The sequence below is a fragment of the Lissotriton vulgaris genome, chromosome 8, assembly GCF_964263255.1.
Source record: "Lissotriton vulgaris chromosome 8, aLisVul1.2, whole genome shotgun sequence".
NCBI classification, from domain to species: domain Eukaryota; kingdom Metazoa; phylum Chordata; class Amphibia; order Caudata; family Salamandridae; genus Lissotriton; species Lissotriton vulgaris.
In genome coordinates, this window is record NC_141696.1 from 576501854 (window position 1) to 576524519 (window position 22666).

Here is a 22666-nt window from a genome sequence, read left to right on the forward strand (position 1 = left end):
TGATGCAGACTTTGTACATTGAACATTGTCGTGCCCCCATATCAGCCTCTATTGGACCTCTATATTGTATACATCTCCACCATGATCGACGTAGGGATCACCTCAAACTACCTCATGGCCCTCTTGGGGCACACTAAAGACATACCTAAGTCCGTACGCAGATTCACATTAATGGTCCTCCTCTTTGCTAAAAGTGAAATTGAAATCCACTGGGGCAGCAGCCGAACCCCCTCCACTTTGGTCTGGCTCATGAGTATGACACACTGCGACAAGGTCAGTGAGGACTGTGTGCAATTGCAGCAACCTATCTCTACGCCTAAGGATTTTTGGCAGCCCCTCATAATCTACCTACTTACATTAGAGCCTGGCACTTCAGATTGATCACTGTATCTATCCCAAGCGTTGAATCGACTCGCCTCTTACCCGCCGAAGCATATGCTAATGCTCCGGTTTGATGTTTGATCTGTAGTAAGTGACAGGTATACAATGCCATAGACTATTGTGTCATATGTATGTAACACTTCAATTGTCTTTTTACTCATGATGATATGCCATGTGACTTGGCTCATATCCACTGTACCTACATCCTATGTGTTTCCCTTTTTTTCCCTTTGTGGTATTTGTTGTTCTGCATGATTCTTCATGTGTCAAAAGCTCAATAAACAAATTTACAAAAACAAAAGCGGCCTGATGTGACCTAATTACCAGCCAATGCCATCAAATGCCTAGGTACGCGCTAGCCATCACACATGCATTCATTATACAAGCACAAACTAACACACACGTACCACACACACAGATGAGCACACATAAACACAGTCACACACGGTCCCCAGTTTGATCAAATACAAAGGTCCTTAAATGATCCTCTCCTCTACTGTTTCTCCTCCTCCACCGAAGCTCTGTCTTTATTAGGTCTCGCGCCTGCGATGCATATGGCGAAGCCATATGCCATCGCGCAGGCGCGATACTATAGTCACCGGCTATGCTTCCCAGGAGACAGGAGATGTCACGCGCACGCTCTGGAAAGCGATCGGCGCCGGCCGCGCGCGCGCGTTCCCAATCTCCTGTCTCTCTGGGAAGCACACAAGCAAGCCCAGCAAGCCCCGCCAAGGCACCACGAGCCGAGAATTTGAAAGAAGGGCCTGTTACAAGGCTCGCGCTATAATCAGCCACTGCTGCCAGCTCTGATTGTCTCATTACACAGGTGATTTACCCGCACTTCCTGCCGGCTCGAGGCGGCATATTGTTTACTCAGCACTTGTCACCGGCGCGCGTACATTTTGAAGCCTAGGTAAGGCAGCATGTCAGAGTTAATGCATATCAGTGTGGTTAGAAGCGGCCATTAATTCAGTTTTGAATACGCTGGTGTGAAATTAGGCCTTCGAGCACCGGCGTAGCTAGGGGGGGGGGCGGTCCGCCCCAGGCGGCACTATTTTGAGGGTGGCACTGGCCCGTTGCGGCGGCCTTTATAATTTATTTGGGTACAGTGTCCCAAATAAATTATAAAGGCCGCCGTATTACTTCTGTGAGACTTCGCAATGAACACTGACGTGGGAGCAGCTGGAGCGCAGGCACCGACCGGCGGCACCCGCTGTGAGCTGCATCGGCAAAGGACAAACAGGCAGAGCACCTCTCATTGTCATGCATTTAATGCCACTCTAAAACTCTGGATAGTGCCAGCGCACTCCATTGGCGCTGTGCATGCTGTTCCCCAAAGACGTGCTGCCAGCGGCTGGGCTCGAGCAGTAAATTAATGGTTAACGATGCCTGGCATTGCTTGCTCTCAGCTCTGGAGTGGCTGAGAATGCTGCTAAATGTTTAAAATTTGCCCGGCAGCCTGTCCTTCCTGCATCTTTTCTGAGGCCCGCTGGCGCCGCGCTTTTCAGACAAGCACCTCGTGACGTGACCAGGGAGCGTGGACTGCCCTCAGCAGTGCTTGCTTCTGGCTGTCGGGAGCCGGGATTAATAATCCGAATGTGACCGTCACCGGAGTGGAGGAACTTCGAGGTAAAGTGTCATCAGAAGCGGCGCCACAGGGGACTCAATCTGAGAGTTGAGTACTCGGTGCCGTGCGCTGCTGACTGATCAATAAAACCCCCGGCGTTAGGCCCACATAGAGTGACTAATTAATTTCTCACTCACAGACAGGAGGACACTGAGCCCCTGCGTATCAGAAACAAGAAACATGACATCGTGGTGATGATCACAGGCGCAAAATGTGGCCTGGCGGGGGACGAGTCCGTGAGTAACATTTAGCTCACTTGTTTATTTGGTATTCTGCACTTTAGCTGAGGAATGTTTAATCTGTTTGGGAGCTGTTTATTTGTTGCACCTTCGCTGTTTGGAGTAATCCGACAGCTTCGGGCGCTTTGTGTACAGCTGGATGTCAATTTGTGCACATACCAACTTATTGTTTTAGTATGAGATAGTGTTTGAGCTTTCTCATATCCCTTTGTGGGGGATCGCTTGTAGTTTTGTCATTCACTGCTGGTTTATACCGTATGAACTAGCGTTATTAGTGAACAATATGTGTAGAAATGCTCACAATAATTGATGTCTTTCCCTATTTATAACTACAAAATACTACAATGCCTTCTCTAAGATCGCTTACAAACAATCAATTACAGGCTAAGTTGTTTGATCTGCTTCATGCTGAAAACGGGTCCCCATCCATAATTAAATCTGGGTATTGGAAGTGCTGTTGGAATTGTATTTGTTCTTTTGTTCCTCTAGATTTTTATCCCATATCGGCGGGCTCCTTGCTCACTTTGCTCATACCTGTGTGATTCACTCTGCACTTATTGCATGCTTGCTACCAGCCCGACATTGTTCTGACACATATTCCCATGAGTGTTCACTTTTGCGTATCGTAATTTGCTTGTCTTTCCTCTTGGTGAACTATAAGGTGTTCTCTGTGTTTACGTTTATAGTAGTATCATTTGTCGGCATTAAAGAAGTATCTTCATGATTACGTTTTAACAAATGAATATCTACCTGGCTACATGACAATCATATTTGGAATAATTCTTCACCCCCTGCTCCTCCTGGGCCGATGAAGGCACCCTAGGTAAGTTATGAATGGGGTTAAAACAGACAGGGATAGGCCAGGAGTTTTCATGCATCAAGAAAAAAGATCAAGGTAACCTTGGTGAATAATGGAGTGCTGGAGCGACATCAGAGTTTTGTCTTCTGACAGTTTCTGCTATAGAAAATGAACCATGTATATTCGCAAAACTATTTTAGAGGATTAGCTGCGAGTTACTGCTTTTAATAGGTTAGTGCTGTTCCATTTCTGGTGCTTTGCTGCAGTTTTAAGATCTTCTTAGACTTTCTCGTTGCTCAAATGAGTGCAATTTTTGATAGTTATATGTTTGCTTCATCCTCATTGCTTATTTTTGCGCACAAGAAAGTGTCACTCATAGTTATTAAAATGTCACTCATAATTACTCTGAAATTATCAAAATGTCACACATAGCATAGAAACCTTGGCAGCTATGTATCACGTACAGCGCTTCTTCCTGACTCCTCTGGATGATACATTTGCATAAAGTATGAATATACAAATGAAGTCTTGGTTTTTTGAAAGTATTCTTTTTCATTTCCTTCCGACCAACACGATAACTGTACATTATTTCTGGTGTACAACAGAAGATCAGTTGATCCCTCTAATCACAATTCAATTTAGGATTATTTCTCATGGCGAACAGGAACATCTTTCTGTGTTGAATTAAGATCGGGCTGAAAAAGAACTATGGTAAAGTGTATCTATTTCCCCCACACAACACACTCTTCTCAGCCGGGCTTCTTTCCCCCAGGGCACATTGGCAGACTGGCGATTTTCCCAAGAGAGTCAACCTGGGTCCCCTAGAGGCTGGTCTCAGCTCCTGTACACCTGTTCCATTCCACCAGGGTAAAAAAAACGGAAAGTTACAAGAAAAATAGTCCAGCTCTTCGCAGTCTTATAAAAAATCACTTCTGCCTGTCCTCCTTGTGTTTTATTTCTCTTCGTTGTTGCTGCTTTGGAATCTAAGGCAAGGGGGTCTTCATCAAAATCTTAGACCAACAGGTTTCCACTGAAATCTAAGGCACAGAGGTCTCCATTGGAGTCGTAGGCAAATGGGACTTCAGCAAAACGTAAAGCTCAGGGGTTTCCGTCGGTTCTCATTGAAATCTAAGCTGTGATGTTATGAGTGAGATGTCACAAACAGGGTAGGTAGAACTGATGTAAGTTTTGGGTTTCATTCTGCTATTCCTTCAGCGACGTAGCTAGGTGGGGGCGGTTCGCCCCAGGCGGCACTATTTTGGGGATGGGGACTGTCTAGCCCTGGACAGTGTCATGTATGTGCATGTAACTTGCATGATCGAGGTAACTATTAGCGGCGATACTACGTGTCTCTCGGACCTCTTTCAGGTGCTCGCCGTCCTTTTTCCCCAGCACCCCCCCAAGGGGGTGGCAATCTGAAGGATAGCCCCGGGCGCCACAAGCTCTAGCTACGCCCCTGCCTTCGAGTCCGTTATGTATTTGCGATAGTGACAGAAAATGGTTCATACCAGGAGATTCAAATGGGTAGAACTTAACATGCCGGTTCCAAAGTGAAATAAACGGAGCGCATTTACATTTTGTATGCATATCATGTTTGACCTCTCTTACTCATCTATAAAACATAAACTGTAAGACAAACTGGGCATTGCATAACTCCAATATTCCTGGTCCTAAAGTCTGACATTTAACTATTAAACCATGTTTCCTACAAAATAGCATTCTCAAGCAATGAACAACGCCAGCCTTCAACATCTAGTGCAGGTTTGAAAACTCAAGGAGCGAGTCTGCTTTTTATGAGTCCAGTAGATAGCTGCTCTTATCTGCAAGTTACTTCCTTGAAATCTCTGCTTTACTGGCCAGAATATAATTCGTGTTTCCTGAGCAGTCAGTGCTCAATTTATTAGCTTCAGGGGTGGAAAGAGAGATAGCATTAACATACATAAAGACAGACAGACACATACATACATGCGTGCACACGACTGAGAGAACTCCTCTGCTTTCTATGTGCAGTGCTGCTCTGCTAGGTGTCCTCTGCTGATAGTAGGAAGCATGCCAGTCTTGTCTTGCTCGGAGGTCTATTTAGCGATCTCATATGTACACTCTTTCAAGCCTTTTTCACAGCCCAAGCGCAGACATGAACAACCTCTGTTATCTGTAGAATACTACTTTTACGTTTTTTCAGAAATATATTTCAGGAAACACTGCACGAACTGCATCTATGCAATGAACATTCATAAATTGTACAGAATGAATACCCATGGGTATATTGCATATAAATCCACTTCAAGACCCAGTCCTTTCGATCGGCTTCCTATTTAGTGATGAGAAAGGCAAAGTCAATAGTGGCTTACCCAAGATCACACAGTGGATACGAACTTGAATGTGCCTACAGCTCAGAATAAGCAGCTCTAAATTTCATACAGGGAACGTATAATAGTTATTTTGCTTAATACGTACCTACCAAGAGATGCAAATGTAACCAGAAAGTTATAAAGTAAGAGAAATACACAATGTAATTCACTATCTCCTGTTTTCCAGAACATTACAAAGCAAAATGCGCTCAAAGTGAAGGTTTACCCTTTCTCTCCTTCTATATGAAATGTGGGCGACCCCCATTTTTAGGTCGAGTTGATGTGGCATTCATGCGAAGCATGAATGCATCAGCTCGACAACTTATGCTGCCCGTATTTAGGAGAGTGGACAGCTACCAGACGCGCGCTTTGACGAGGTCGGATTTCACATCGGGAGCGAGCGTCTGATAGCTGCGCATGCGCGGTGCAAAGCCCCTGCTCACACACACAGCCAGCCCCCACCCCTCTGCATGCACACAATACACCGGCGCGCGTACGCACACGCACACACACACACACACACACACACGCTGCCGCCCCCCACCCCCCTGCATACACACAGACACGCAAGCACGGAGCCCCACTCACCGGGACACAGCCAGCCCCCACCCCTCTGCATGCACGCACATACAGGCGCGCGCACACACACACACACACACACACACACACACACACACACATATACACACGCTGCAGCCCCACTCACCGGGACTTCTACTCCGCAGGACTCTTCCGACGTCAACGGGCACAGGGACACCGGCACTCCGCTCCTTGGCTTCCCGGGCGGACGCCGGCTGCACGCAGGGCTCTCCTCTCTCTGCACCGGAGCCATGCGCCAGCCACTGCAGCCTGCCTCCTGGAAAGCTCCGGTCGCGTGTCCGGCCCCGCCCCCGTCCCGACAAAGGTTGCCTGGCTTCCTGTTGAAGCCGGGCTGCGGCGGTGAGTTTGCTTGTTTTTTTACGTGGTAAAAAGTGAGGCTTTGATTGACGGTGAACACACGTTTCTTATTTAATTCAAGCCAAAAACTTAAACATCGAAGCTCTGAATGTGTGCTCATTTATCTGCAAAGAGAACATATGAGACAGGGAGGAGCACAAATTATGATTGTGACCGTACCGCATGGAATGAAAACGGGTATATATATCTAGCGAGACACACACGCTAAAGTTTTTGCATTACCCGTATCTGTTAACAATTATCACCAAGGCGCACTAATAAAGTATGCTGCCCAAGTAAGGTACACTACGAGCCAGTCCCGGCAAAAATGCAAAACATACATTCGACCGGGGACGGGCATAGCATAAACGTTATGGCGAGAGAGCCCGCATGCCTAACATTTTTCACAGCAGTACTCAAGACGCCTTTCCCCAGTAGCGCGTAAGTCAAAGACCGCGCACCGCCCAAAACTCGATGCAAACTAAACTCCTCACAACCCCAGTGAGCATACCTGAAAACGATGACCCTCTGCCTCAAACAGTCGTCTCCCAGGACGCCGAAGAATCGACCGGAGATGGTCGGGGGCATATCTTCCACATTTAAATGCCTGCTAATGAGCATGCACAGCCCATTCAGTGCACAGGGCAAGAAAAGACGAACACCGGGCAAAAGGAACAAGCATTAGAAATGCAATCGGGCTCGGATTTATTTGAGTTTGAGCTAATGGCATTGTGCATGTGGTGTGTAGTGGAATTATGTGGGTTGGATTGTAGTTTTAGCAATGGTGGCATGCTGTGCTTTAGATGAATATGTTTAAAAGTAAAGTGTACCATACTGCGATTGCTACAATAGTTAATTGTGGATGCGTTAACAATTGATGCGTGCACTGATGGCTGGTGGTGTGTGTGCTTGGTGGAAGAGTGCACTGGCGCCTGGAGGTGTGTGTGCCTGGTGGAAGGGTGCACTGATGGCTGGTGGGTGTGTGCTTGGTAAAAGCGTGCACAGATGGCTGATGGTGTGTGTGTTTGGTGAAAGCGTGCACTGACGGTTGCTGGTGAGTGCGCCTTGTAAAAGCATGCACTGACGGCTGCCTGGTATTGTACGCCTGATGGTGTTTGTGCTTGGTGAAAGAGTGCATTGATGGCTGGTGGTGTTTGGCCCCGGTGAAAGCGTGCTCTGACGGCTGGTGTTGTGTTGTTGTGTGTGTGGTTGTGTTTGTAGTGGTGAGTCATACACTCCAAATACCACTCAGTGCCACATAATTAAACGCCACATAATTTCAATGCAACGTACACTCCAAATACCACTCTGTGCCACATTACAAGCCACATAATTACACTGCACTCAATGCAACATGCACTCCAAACAATACCACTCAGTGCCACATAATTGCAGGCCACACAATTACACTCTACTAAATACAACATACACTCCACATAATTATATGCTACATAATTACACTGCGCTCAACGCAACATACACTCCAAATACCACTCAGTGCCACATAATTACACGCCACATAATTTCAATGCAACGTACACTCCAAATACCACTCTGTGCCACATTACAAGCCACATAATTACACTGCACTCAATGCAACATACACTCCAAATACCAATCAGTGCCACATAATTACACGCCACATAATTACACTGCACTCAACGCAACATACACTCCAAATACCACTGTCACATAATTACACGCCACATAATTACACTCTACTGAATGCAACACACTCCACACAATACCACTCAGTTCCACATAATTATGCTTCATAACTACATTGCACTCAATGCAACATACACTCCGAATACCACTCAGTGCCACATAATTACACTGCACTCAATGCAACATACACTCCGAATACCACTCAGTGCCACATAATTTCATGCCACATAATTACATTGCACTCAATGCAAAATACACTCCAAATACCACTCAGTGCCACATAATTACACGCCACATAATTACACTGCACTTGATGCAACATACACTCCAAATACCACTCAGTGCCACATAATTACACGCCACATAATTACACTCTACTGAATGCAACACACTCCACACAATACCACTCAGTGCCACATAATTATGCTTCATAACTACACTGCACTCAATGCAACATACACTCCAAACAATACCACTCAGTGCCACATAATTACATGCCACATATTTAGACTCTACTGAATACAAAATACACTCCAGACAATACCACTCAGTGTCACATAATTATATGCTAAATAATTAGACTGCGCTCAATGCAACATACACTCCAAATACCACATAATTACACGCCACATAATTACACTACACTCAATGCAACATACACTCCAAATACCACTCAGTGCCACATAATTACACGCCACATAATTACACTGCACTTGATGCAACATACACTCCAAATACCACTCAGTGCCACATAATTACACGCCACATAATTACACTCTACTGAATGCAACACACTCCACACAATACCACTCATTGCCACATAATTATGCTACATTGTTATTAGTAATATCAATACATCTAAATCACGTAAATACAACACATATTGCATTACAAATGCTATAGGTGTCACATTTGCGAAAGTTAAAAATATTGGCATTGTAAATGACAAAGCTATTAATTTCGCTATTTTCAAAACCAACAGATAAATATAAAATTTGTCATTTACAATACCAACAGCTCAAACTTTCCTAATGCGAGACCTATTGCATTGCAAATGCTTGTCCTGACTTATCGGCAGGTCGCCAGAGGAGTCAGAGAGTGACAATGGCAGTGTGACTCACCACTTGGACTACAGAGAACTACGTAGTAACTGAAAACATGGTGCAGCCGGGATAAATTAGTCATAGTGACGGTTTAAGCACAGGGTAGTGGCTGCCGGTCCATCACAATACCAATGTATACTAAACAATGACATTGATATTGGTGTGCTGGCCTGTCCAGGAACACAGCATTTTGACTTCGAGATAAAGTGCCATTCTCAATTCTAGAAGATCCCAGAGAGCTCTCCTGTACCAAAAAAGTACAAGCTCTGCATATTTCTTTCTTTTTTTTTTCCTAGGCCTGTATCTCCCTGCAATGCCACAGGATATGCATGAACGTGCCAGGTTCCCCACACCCCCTGCGACAGTCCCCACTCTCAGACCTACCCATTAAAACTAGATGGGCCCGTAACATACGATCTATGGAGGATATTTAACTGCACCAATCTGAGCCTCATCGGTATTGCAACTACCCGTGGGGAAGAGACCGCCTCCCGCCAGTCCTTATCATCCAATTCAAGTCCATCTGCGCTCCATTCTGACCTTATTAATACGAGTGGGTCCACGCGTTGTTGATTAGTTTTTTGTATATTAGGGAGATGGACTTCTCCGGAAGCAGACCATCCAAAAATGATCTTCAAGGGGAGAGGCATCTGGTAGTGCCGTACCAGAAGGGATATGGGTAAGAAATGCATGTCTGACCTGGATAAAACGGAAATATTCCCTATGATGAAGGTGATATTGCTGCTTAAGGGAATCGAACGCGAGAATTGTATCCTTCCCCCAAACGTCTTTGATCTGTGAGATCCCGATTGTTTCCCACCTGTCAAACCCCTTAGATTTCCAAAGGCTACCCAATCTCTCTGAATTTAATAGCGGGGTGGCAAGTGTTAGTCTCCCCTCCCATTTAAGGTGTCTGTTGGCCGTGTGCCACACTTGTACGGCATGCGCCGTAGGAACCGTGAGGGGAAACCGTCCTGATTTAGCATATAGCGCCCTAATGAAGTCGCCCCCTGGGACCTGCCAGCGATCCATAGCATAGCCGGGGTCTATTGGGGCCATGTATATGACGTGATTCACCGCCGCCAGTTGGGAAGCCCAATAATATTTACTCATGTCGGGCAACCCTATTCCCCCATCGTACCAGGGGAGGGTGAGTTTGGAAAAGGCAATGCGGGTTCTACCGTCCCAAAGAAGTTGCCTCTGGAGTGCCTCTATGTCCTTAAAGTAAGATGCTGGTACGGGATCCATAGAGTTCTGTAACACATATAAGAATCGGGGGAGAGCCAGCATCTTGAAGAGGACTGCTCTGCCCAAAAGAGACAGCGGAAGTGCCCGCCAACGAGCCACGTCTCTCCTTAAACGGTCCAAAGGGGGAGCCAAATTATTATTGAACCGTAATTTTGGGTCAATTGTGACAGACGCCAAGATATCGAAACCCCAACAGTTCAATTGGTATCGGGCAGTGATCAGGGAGCACCAGCGGGTCACCACTGAGGACAAAAAGTATCGATTTAGACCAGTTGATTGCAAACCCAGAGTATATGCCAAAAATGGCAAGCACATCCAGGAAACTTATCAGGGAACCTCTTGGATTGGTGAGGTAAAGCAGGGTATCGTCACAATGAGATTTTATCCTCCCAATCCAGCGTCCATCTTAGTCCTCGAATCGACCGGTCCCAACGGACCCACGCCGCAAGTGGTTCCAGAGCCAGGGCACACAAAAGTGGGGATAACGGGCATCCTTGCCTCGTGCCCCTGCCAAGAGAAAAGTCGGTAGATTTATGGTTGTTTACTACCACTCTAGCTAGGGGGTCGGCATACAATAGGCGCACCAAGACAATGAATTCCGGTCCGATGCCCATCTTACTCAAGAAGGCAAACAAGTATGGCCGCTTGACCCTGTCAAACGCCATAGCAGCATCGAGTGATACCAGCACAGCCGGCTCTCGGATCGTCAGGCCCTACCAAAAACTCTGTGCAACCTGCGCTGGTTAAGCGTAGTATTTCTGTGAGGCATAAAGCCAGATTGGTCCGGATTAACCAGAGTATTAACAACCTTAACGAGTCTTGTCACCAATAATTTAGCTCGTATCTTGGGTTCGGCATTCAATAACAAGATGGGCCGGTAGGATGAGCAGAGGGTCCTGGGTTTGCCCATCTTGTGGATAACCTCAATGTTTGCCACCCGCTGGCCATAGGGAAGCCTCCCCTCCTCTCTACTCTCTATAAACATAGATCGAATATAGGGGGCCAATTTGTTAGCACACACCTTATATAATTCTATAGGGATCCCGTTCTGGCCGGTAGCCTTCCCGGAGTGAACCCGTCTAATAGCTTGTGCCACCTCGTCGTTAGAGAATGGGGAATCTAAATATTCCCGATTTTCATCCGATAAAGTGGGCATCTGAATATCTTTGATCATCTCTACATTATTTGTCTCGGAATACGTCCCGGCAGCAGTGTATACCCCCTTGTAGTATTCAGAGAACTCATCGGCCACTGCCTGCGGGTCCCGTATGATATTGGAGTTACCCCCCTGTATCTCCGGCACCAGCCTTGACGCCAGTTCTCCTCTCTCCAGCCACGCTATTAATTTACCGGCCTTATCCCCATGTTCGTAGATCCGGCTCTGTGTCTCATTGTGTTGTACCCTGGCCCCGTCTCTGGCAAGGCTCCTGTATTCATCTTGGCGCAGTTTTAGTCGGTGCACGTCGTCTGGGGCAGCTGATTGAGACACCACCCTCTCCAGTCTGACTACATCTGCCTCTATTCTATCTAGTTCGGCCCGTTGCTTCTTTTTGTTCCCAGCGGCCAGAGAAACCACCTCCCCATGTATCACAGTTTTGAAAGCTTCCCATAAGGTCTGCGCAGAGTCTACTGTGCCACTATTTTCTAAGTACCTATCTGTGATTTTAGTGATTTCTTTCTTAGTGGATGGATCTTTCAGAAGCCAAGCATTAATCGGGGCGACTCGACCGATGTCCGCTTGACCCGCTTCCATCCGTAGCCAGATCGGAGATGCCCCTCCCCAGATTTCGCACCTCATACACGGCGGCGGCTTGGATTGCAGGCAACAGCATGTAATCTATTCGACACAGGCTATAGAGCGCAGGAGAGACATGAGTGTAATGTACCCCGTCCGGATTTCGTGTCCTCCACCCGTCGGCGAGCCCAGTCGTTTCCAAAAAGTCAGAGAGCCATCGCTGCGCAGGTCTCAATGCTCGCGGAGGGTGTCTATCTAGTTCACCATCTACCACTGCGTTAAAGACTCCCCCCATCACCAGGAGCCCCAGAAATAAAGAAAGAAAAATGGTCCCCAGGTCTCGGAAGGTGTCTGTTTGTAGGCCAGGCGGGACATAAATAGACATGAAAGTGACCACTTTCCCTTCCCATTGTCCAGATACTCCACTATAGCGGCCTCGCTGATCTGACCATGTGGCTTGAATGCTAAGACGGAATGAGTTTTGTACCAGAATGCCGACACCCCTTGATCCCGAAGTGAATCCTGAATGGGCAACCAATCTATAGCCCCCTCTATGTAGGGCCATACATTTACTGCCGATAAGATGGTTCTCCTGAAGTAGTACTACATCTGGGGAATGTTTCCTAATCAGCTTATTCACCATTCCCCTCTTAAGTTTGTCCCCCAGGCCATTAACATTCCAGCTAAGCACAGTCATCCCAAAGCCCCGTCTAGCATGTGTCATCAGAACGGCATGAATATAGTATTAACATAACTATGCCTCATGATACAGAGCATGAAAAATAACACCGACATTTGTCCGATACAAGCACAATACATTCACAATGTTGTCACCTGATTCAAAAATAACAAAAAACAAAAAAGAGGAAAAAAAAGAAACCAAGGCATGAAAAGTCCCCAGTCCTCCACCCAACCACCCTGCACCCCTGCATAGGGCAAAAGCCCATCCCCAACTAGCAGAGTGCCTGTTGCCCTTAACAAACAAACTCTAAGCTACTAAATGCAGTAAAGAGGGGGGAAACGGCATCCCGCACCCTCCCCCATGACACCACAATTCAATAGACACAATTGTCCATCTGAGCAGAAAAGCGCAGATACAGTTCAGTGCGCTCCGGGAAGGCAATACCGGGCGTTTGTCGAGCCACGACACAATACCTGACAATCTGTGGGGAGCTCACGTAGTGAGGCCTGGACTCATTCCTGTTCAGCGGCCTCTTCCTCCCCATCTCGACCCCGAGACTCAGGGCCATCCGGAGGGCGGCTGTCAATCCAGTTGGATACCACGTCCGGGTTGTCAAAGAACCACGCCTGCCCCTCAGCCTCCACCCGAAGACACGCCGGAAACATCATGGCATACTTGTACCCTCTGTCACGCAGTTTTTTCTTAACAGCCAGAAAGTTACGGCGTTGCTTCTGCACCAGTTGAGTAAAGTCGGTTAAGGAGGAGTGTGTGGCATTCTCATATCGGAGGGCCCCCCATGACGTGTAACCTGGAGGATAGCATCTCTGTCCTTAAAGTTGAGCACTCTGGCGATCATGGGGCGGGGAGATGCTCCAGACCCCGGTCTCCCACCCAGGACCCTATGGACACGCTCTATGGTGAAGAATTTTCTGATAAACTTGGGCTTGAGATCTTGGAGGATTAACTCCTCACACACAGGTCGGGGGCCGGACCTTCCGCTTTCTCTGGCAAGCCTAAAATGCGGACGTTGTTGCGCCGGACCCTCCCCTCATAGTCATCAAGCTTGCGCTCCGCCTGGACTGTGGATGATTTAAGGGCGCTCACTTTTTGCTGAAGCTGGGCAACATCATCGACCAAGCTAGCGGTTTTGATGTCTAGGGACTTGACCTTCTCATTAACTTTAGTCAGGTCCAAGCGAATGAGATTAACTTCTATCGAGACGGTGTCAAGCTTGGTATCCAGTTCCACCATTTGTTGCCCCAAAGATGATTTAATTCCCTCTATCGCCGCCATGACATTCAACAACGCCAACTCCGTCCCTGGACCTCCAGAATCTCTGCCTCTCACCACGCTGAGTCTAGTTTCAGAGGGAGAGCCCTTCGGCATTTTATAGCGGTCAAGTTTGTTTGCCTGTACCTCTTTCAGTCCCTTTGACTCCCTGGAGGAGTACTTCTCACCGTCCGTTTTTGTCGCCATATTTTTGCAGCTCCCGCCACCGGAACCCCGCTGTCAAGAGCTGCAGTTGCTGGCCGTATATTACAAGCGTCCCAGAGGTCTGTGTATACGTCCGCTGGGGCTCCAAAGGGCGGCTCCACAAGACCACCAGAGGGGAGAGATGGGGACCCAAAAGTCGACCCATGGCCTCCCGGCCCACTTCAATATGGTTCACCCCAGAGCCTGCGATCTTCTGACCAGGGTCCCCTTCACCGGTCTGCACCCCTTTCAGGCCTAGGGAGCTAGCCAGTATTCAATCCAGGAGCCCCTGTGTTTCAGCGCGGGCCAGCGCAATGTTCCTCGTACACAGGCAGCAGGGGGCGGGGGGAGTTTTCAGTTCCTGTGGTCCGCCGCTGCTGCAAACGTAGCGTCCCGAGCCCTGTAGAAGTGGCTAGAATCCCTCTCTGATCCCACAGGCTGCCACTTCACACCCCTGTACCTCCTGGCAGCCTGGGGGGGGCCTCCAATGCACAGCTTTCCCACTACGCGGCGGCAGTAATTGTTTCAGGCACCACCCAAGTCGTGACTCTGACGCGGAAGCCTCCGCAGAGCACCACAGCGCAGTCGGACGTCTGCACTCCAGCTCCAGGGGGGAGGCTTCCCCTCCCGGCACTCACCCTCCGTCCTCGCGGTGAGCCGCGGCTGGCCGCGCATCAAGCGACCGCGACTGCTGCTTCACCTGCTGCGTGTTGACACTGGCTCCAATAATATGCACAGAGGCCCCACACAATAGCGCAGGGGGGAGGGGGAAGGCACCTCTGATGCAGCCCACACCACGCACCCCCCGCCACTCACCTCCCCTGTCTCCGAGCTGACCCGGTCTTCGCGGACGGACCCGACCGGCGACTTCCGGTTCGGGTCTCCGCTATTGTTCGATTTGCGGGCAGTCTCCGCAACAGCCCAGCTCCCGGCCCCGAGTGCAGAGCAGGCCGTGAGCCCCCTTGCCCAGATCTCTGGAATGCAGCGTCACCGGGATGTCGGAGTTAATTCCAGTGCGCCACAGAACCTCCCAGAGTGAATGCCAAGCTCCGATTCCAGGATAGAAGACAGGATAGTGAGGCTGGGGGATAGTCACGGAAGAGCCTAGAGCTCACGCGGCCATCTTACTCGGCGCATAGCTCCTCCAGGGCCGGACTGGGAACCAAAAGCAGCCCTGGAAATGTTTACCATGCCAGCCCCCATACCGAGGACCTCAACAACTACAAGGTGGGGTTTTGGGACTATTTCTCCCAAGAAATGTTGGGAAAAATTGTGAAAATGGTGTACCAGGGCACAGGGAAAAGGTCAGTTCTCCTCAAGGGAACCGAAGAAAGGCCTGAGATCTGCTCAGAGACCGTCGCACAGATGAGAGGCCTGTTTCAATTGTGGAGTGGCATTTCATACAAGAGGGAGGGAGGCTGCACAAATGTGCCTGAACCAAAAAGGTCTGCCATTTTTTTTTTGCTGCACTGACAGCTAGCTGGTAGTATTCACCCTCGGCTCAGAAAGCGCTCTCCTAGCCCTTAATGAGACCACCAGGCCAGCACTGGGAGCCCCTGATGATGCTTCGCTGGGGAGGCTAGAGTTGCCCGAACCTGCTGCACAGACTGCAGTGACAGCGACTGACCAAATGAGCTTTAAATCAAGCAATTTTCGTTTCGTTTTAAAGCGCCGCCAGCATGCACTCTTCATTGCACTTGCAGGCAAACCTTACCCGAGCACCTCCCCCACGCCTTCATTCACCCCAGCCTGGAATGTGTCTAGCACCAATACCTGCCTATATGAGACACAGGCCTACCTTACGCACAATGATGCCGGAGTGCAGGAGACAGTGAAGATGTTTTACCTGCCATCCGCTTTTTGTTGTCATTATTCTGTTTCCTGTGCTCTCTCATTTAATGAGGACAAGCACCAAGCGCGGTTGCTGTTTTTGGTGTGCATGTACAGGCATGTGTGTAGGACCTAAAATAGCTCCAAACAATGAAAACGGTCAGCAATTGCTGGATACTACGCGACTGCATAAGTCGCACCACTACTTCTGGGGACCAAGAACGGACTCTGGGGGCCGAAAGTGGCCTCCAAGGATCAAAATCAGCCCCCAGGAGCTCCGGCCTCCCAGGGGATTGCCCGCTTGCCCGGCTGGCCAATCCGGCCATGAGCTCCTCCCCGCTCCAGCTCTGCATATTTAATGCTCCAACCTCCCTGACACACAGGTGCAGTGGCAACACTTCAAGGGACTGGAGCGGGGAGACGTCACCTCCTGCATTGTGCTTAGCTCCATTCTTTTCGAAACCTCTTGGGTAACAGGTGTATATCCACACAATGTGAGCCCAAGGCCCAAGGAGGAACCACCCTAGTCTTCGCCCCATTCTAGCTTCCCACCCACCATCAGTGGTGTTCCCTTCATCTTTAATCAAAGATTTACTGTTCCAGTAGATGTCAGGGGATTGACTCACTGAAGGGTACACTTGCTTATGCAATTACCTCATCAGGAGTAATTTACAATATACAATTCTGAAATGCACTAAATTTGAGGATATCTTCTTTTGCTTCTATTTGTTGTTTAAGATTAACAAGGTATCCAGAGGAGATTTGCAACATATGCTAGGGACCGATACGAGAAACAGTAGGGCTTGAAGTACCGAAACATTACCAGTAAATAATTGGGGAACTACCAGAGTTAGGGAGCAGTAGGGAGAAAGCCCCAATGGAAGATCATTTCCTGAATTTTTAGAGGTACATTTTCACATAAGAAAGAACATAAATTGGTATGACCGCTTCAAAACAAAAATGTATTGGACATCACTTGAGGCCTAAAGTCTCCTGGACACTTCCAAGGTCTCATTGGGCTGGACTCTAACTGCCATGCTGTAAGAACTTTAAATGTATTTATTGTACCTATGCTCCAGCTCTCGGTGTCTGGGAGTGGATATGTAGCCCTTTACAAATCTCCTAAAAACCCTGGATCCTAACCATGTGTACTTGCAAAAGATACATGATTGGACAATTTTAGTAATTTATATGAGTCACTGGTCTCACCGATTCTTCCCTCAGTTCTTCCAGCTCATGCAATCCAATATGATCGGTTCTCTTGGGACAAAATCCTATCTGCAATTTCATCGCTGAAATGTAGTACAGCTGCAGGTCCGGACAATGTTCCTGCCATTATCAATAATCTCACTGTTAATGGAGGGATGGGTTTTTTTTCAGATTTTTTTTTCAATGGATTGCTAAATCTGTACTATTCCCTGATTATTGGAAGGGCTTTATAGTTAAACTGAGACTGAGGAAAGGTGATGGAAGTCTGCATTCGAATTACAGATGAATCAGTCTTCTGGATATTTCCAAAAAGATTTTCTAAAAAAATGTATTATCTCACCTAAAATAATGGGTGTCGGCAAATAACCTTCAGCCAATTGACTGGGAGGATTCTGGGAGGGGCATTCCACCACCAATCACTGCTTTGCCCTCTGGGATATTATTAAGAATTCTCTAAAAGTGAATCAGAGGCTGTGCTGTGGTTTTGTGGACTTCTGTACAGTCTTTGATACAGTGGAAAGAGGGCTGATCTAGGAGAAGTTAAGAGGCTTTAAAATCCCTTGTGATCTTTTATTTTTTATACAATCATTGCATCCGGCAAAATGGGCACAGGTAGATTTTGACCTTTTGGGGTAGTTAGTAGAATTAGCATAATGAATGGCCTACGTCAAGATTATGTACTAGCACCTTCTCTTTTTAGTCTTTATGTGTCAGGTTTGCCAGGAGGTTTACAACCCACCCAGTCTTTCTCACCAGAGGTTGCCTCTTTTATGCAGACAATGTCATTTTATTGGATTCTACAGCCATAGACCTGCAGAGGGAACTTAACACTCTATCACTATATTGTAGGGAAAAATGTTTAAAAAAAGACAAAGACCATGTTTTTTGTGAGAAGGGAGACTTAGCGAAAATGATTTTTGGATGAGAAGCGAATTTAGGTGGTCATGCCATGAATTAGTGTTGTTCTTTTATAAAATCCTGAAATAGGTTGACCACATGAAAATTACAAGGGAAAGAGCCCTGTTTCAAACAGGGTGTTTTAAGGGAATTGAAACTCACATACGGTGAGATTCATTTAGCACGCCTTTAAAAGCCTTTGCAAGTAAAATCCCGCCTTTGGCCTTCTACAGAGCAGTGGCTTTGTTGTTAGAAGCTGGGAATAATTGGGAGGCTGTAGAGAGTATAGCGTTAAAACGTATGTTTGGCCTGCCTAATTGTACCATGGTTCAGAATATATGGCAAGAATATAATCTCACATCTTGCTACATTATGGCAGGCTCACATCTCTTAAGCTTCCTTAATTATCTGTCCTCTTGTGAAGAGGCTTCAATTATTTCGAAATTATGCTGGTAAGAGAGTATTATTAGGGAGAGGAAATGGGTCACAGACCTGATCAAAAGAACCAGTGAAATGAAAACTAGTCATAGTCCTTTAGGTACAATGAGCACATGGGACCCATTTCACAACTAATTCACTCCTATAAAATCCTCCTCTAATGCCTCCCAAACAATAGATATAGAATACCTTTCTATGAATCCCTACATAATGATCACAGTCAACACTCTTGGACAGGCAAAGGTTTTCCCCTACTTGACAAATCTTCCCGGTTTAGAATTACTTAAAATGCAGCTTGGCTGTAAACCAATTGTTTCCTGATCAGAATGATACCATTGGATAAGGGATAAAAATGGAATGAGTTAATGCTTTTTAAAAATGAAATGCTCTGTATCCTATGTTCTTATTGGTTGTCATTATTTATTTATTCAAGAGAAAAAATGTAAACAATTTTTTTTAAAAATCAGATTGGGTCAAAGTCTGAGGTAATTGCTCTTTTTGCAAATATGTATGTTTTATGTTGCCATGAGCATAGCACATGTTTTAATATATATTAAACATCAAGGTTGAGGAGAGAATGTAGCCTTATGGCTAGAGCGGTCGACGTCGAAGCTGGGGAACCGGGTTCAAGTCTCAGCAACGACGCTCAACATCCTGTGATTCTGGGCAAATCACTTAATCTCTCCGTACCTAACGAAAATGAATGTGTCCTCATGTAACGAAACTGGTGCTATGTAAAGCTCTCTGATACTTGATATATTCGGGTCTAGTTCGTGCTATATAAAACTCTTAAAAAAAAGAAAAAGTTTAGCTTTTAATGATGCTATGTTAGGATGGTGGTTTATGTGATTTTCATATGTTTTTTATTATGGCAACATTTAGGTTTCATGAATATATGTCTTAATAAACTGATTTCTACTCATACTACTGAGAGAAAAAAAGAAATCAAAAATAGGCACAGAGGTAAAAACGTGTTATATCGCCCAACTGTGTTGCTCAGCAATCCACAAACGAATACAAACATTCATTTAGCTATACAACTCAAATGCAAAATACAATATGGGTGTAAAAGTCACCTACCTCTCGCCTGCCAATGCTTCTTCGTACACGGGCACCAACACCTTCCGATTGTTCCACACTCAGAAGAGTTTTCACAACTTTCCTGCAGGTCATCCTCGCTTTGGTGCAATAATAAACTGCACACTTCGAAATCTGGAAATTCAAAAAAACACAGACATCGATAAATTAAATGGGCAGTTACGAATCAGCAAGACAGGCAGCAGAATTGTGTGTTGTCTACTTAAGTTTCTTTTCAGCTTTGTTTTGCACTGAAAATAAAATGGCGCAAATAAACAAACAGCCCAAGGTATTAAGCACATGGGGCGTTTCTTCCATCTCTTGTCTCTATACTTGGGTCAAGCAGGCTGTACCAATAAACAGAGTTTGTACACACGTATTACCCATGGTTTTGTAGACTTCAAACATTCAACTAGCCATACAAAAAAAAGATTATTTCTACAATGCCCATGCATGGCTTGATATCCAAATCTAAGTGGCGTTCTACCTGAATTTAAGTGGTTTCCCTCCTCTGAGGGTCTCTTGGTTGTGCCCAAAAAAGTTTATTCAATCCCTGGAGTGAAAATTGGATTTAAAGTTCTGAAGACTCGCCACCGCTTACACCCCTTCAAGCGAACCACTCAGCTCCTATTCAGCCATCCACATTAAACACCCACTCTCAATGAATCACTTGTAAGTTACTAACCCTCAGACATCCATATTATAAATCACACTTTTGCTCAACCACTCACCCGCCACTCAAACAGCCACATTACGATCACGACAAGCGTCAAACATTTCCAATAACCCTCGGCCACTCATTTGTAAACTAAACCATCCAAACTCCCATTCAACACACACCTAAAGTTGCAGACAATACCACTCACCCCAACCCCAAACATTCACTCACATCAAGTGCTCTGACTAATGTACACCCATGCCCCATTATCCAAATCTCACCCAAAAACATATTCATCACAAGCCGCGCCGCCATTGCCAAGCATACAACAACTCTCATCACTCACCCATTGCCACACCCACTATCACCCTATAGCTATCTGCAAAATTACTTTAAAATGGCATCCTCAACACAACCCATTCATAGCCACATTCATTCCCACACCTCACACATTCACTCACAGCACCGCACACAACTCACAATCTTCCACACAATCACCAAGTGATCCACATAACCACTCACCATCAAACATCACCAAAACTAACCAACTACCGCCCCTCAATTGATTTTCACCTCAACCAGTCTTAGTGCCACTTTAACTCACTTACAGACATACTCAGCAGCAGTGATCCACAACTACACTCATCAAATGCTCCTTCACTTCTTTTCACTCACCATCATACACCCACGAGTGCCCAACCCACCAGTTACTTATGGTTACCTTCACCACAAAACACAATACTGCTTTGCCATTGCTACTCGTACCACTTCTCACCCCAAAAAATTGTGAAGAAGTTTCAGTCTGGGGCTAATGCAAATTTATCAATGTGGAGGGTATACAGTGAAGTAGGGTTCATATCAGCCTATCAGTTGCACGTCATCATTAGTCTTCTCCTAGTTCTGCCTTTCTGCACCCCATGACCAGATTTTACGGTCAGTCATTTCCCGTGCTGCATGTGCATCCCAAGTTTAAGAGTAGTTGTATGCACAAACATATCATTCATTAAAATGTTACTTTTCAGTTGCAAAGAGATCTCCATTCCATCTCCAACATGCTGCTCATCTTCAGACCACTTGGCCCAGAAACACCATGTAAACAAAAGCACCCCTTTTACAGATGGAATTCAACATATGACCTAATAGCCCTTGCACTACATTTCCTCAGCCTACATCAGAATACTAGAAACCTCACATACATACCAACTGATCAAACCACCCACCCACATATTTAGGCACCCATAAAGTTTTGTGATGCAACTAAAATCAGGCTGGTTTGCTGACGTCTGCACATCATTGACACAAGAACAAAATTAAGTGAAGCATCCAAGAGAAAATCCACAATCAAATCCAACCTAAAACATTAGTCCCTAGTGAAAGACTAGGAGGGCTGGGTCCACGTCAGGTTTTCAGGAAAGCCACATGAATTAAACGTACATGAAATTGATCTATACTGATCTAAATTACATTGCCATTCATTAGCCTGAAAGTCTGGCAGGGATTCGTCCTTCCTGAATCAACACTAGAAACACATAGCCTAGAGTATTACATTATGGTATGTACCACAGAGCATCACAGCTATGAAAAATCACTTCAACATAAAGGCCAGCAAAGAAAAAAGGCTATTCAAATAGCCACTCAGAGTACAAACATCACATGTCTACATTCTCCCTCCTATGCAAACGAATTAATTCCTAAATCACCAAAATGTAGTAAAAGTCATTTGAAAGGCAAATTCACCAACCTTCTAGCACTGTCAAACAGGCCCAGTTCCTACAGACTCATCACTGATCCACACATTCTTGCTGAACCCATTTATCCAGCGACACCACTCCCTAGTTAAAAATACTCAGTAACTGCAGCTCACCCAAAAACAACCCAGCCTCCAAACACCTTAAAAGAGTGTAATGCAATCGTAGTTTTATGAATAATGCATAGTCAACCACATGTATTTCAAAAGAAACATTCGGGTAATAACCTTTACCAAACCTTTTCTAAAAGACAACACTTTAGACTAAAAATATCACCAGCAACTACTGGCCCATTTTAAATCCCCCGAGATTTTTTTCAAGCTCCCGTTGAAAACAGTACAGGTATAAACGCAAGGCCCAATACTCCATTTACTATATTTAGCCCAGATTTCCCCTCAGTAGGGAGCAGAGACTATTCTAGTCCGAATTTAGGACAATTGTGTATCGCCTGTTGCTGTTGAATGTCAGCGCACCTCTGGAGATGCTACAAAGCTAGGTCCTAAGAAAGTGGAGTTACAGAGTTCCTTCTCCCAGTAAACTTTCTTCATGAGAAACGGATCTCAGCAA

At 46.2% G+C, this 22666-nt stretch overlaps 1 protein-coding gene across 1 annotated transcript in view; it reads right to left on the reverse strand.

Moving 5' to 3' along the window:
* Positions 1–19828, reverse strand: part of PIR (pirin) — a 397572-nt gene extending 377744 nt beyond the window's left edge. Inside the window, exon 1 of the mRNA XM_086934415.1 lies at positions 19576–19828. The gene's annotated coding sequence lies outside the window, so the exon portion shown is untranslated. The remainder of the gene's footprint in view (positions 1–19575) is intronic.
* Positions 19829–22666: the final 2838 nt, after the last annotated feature.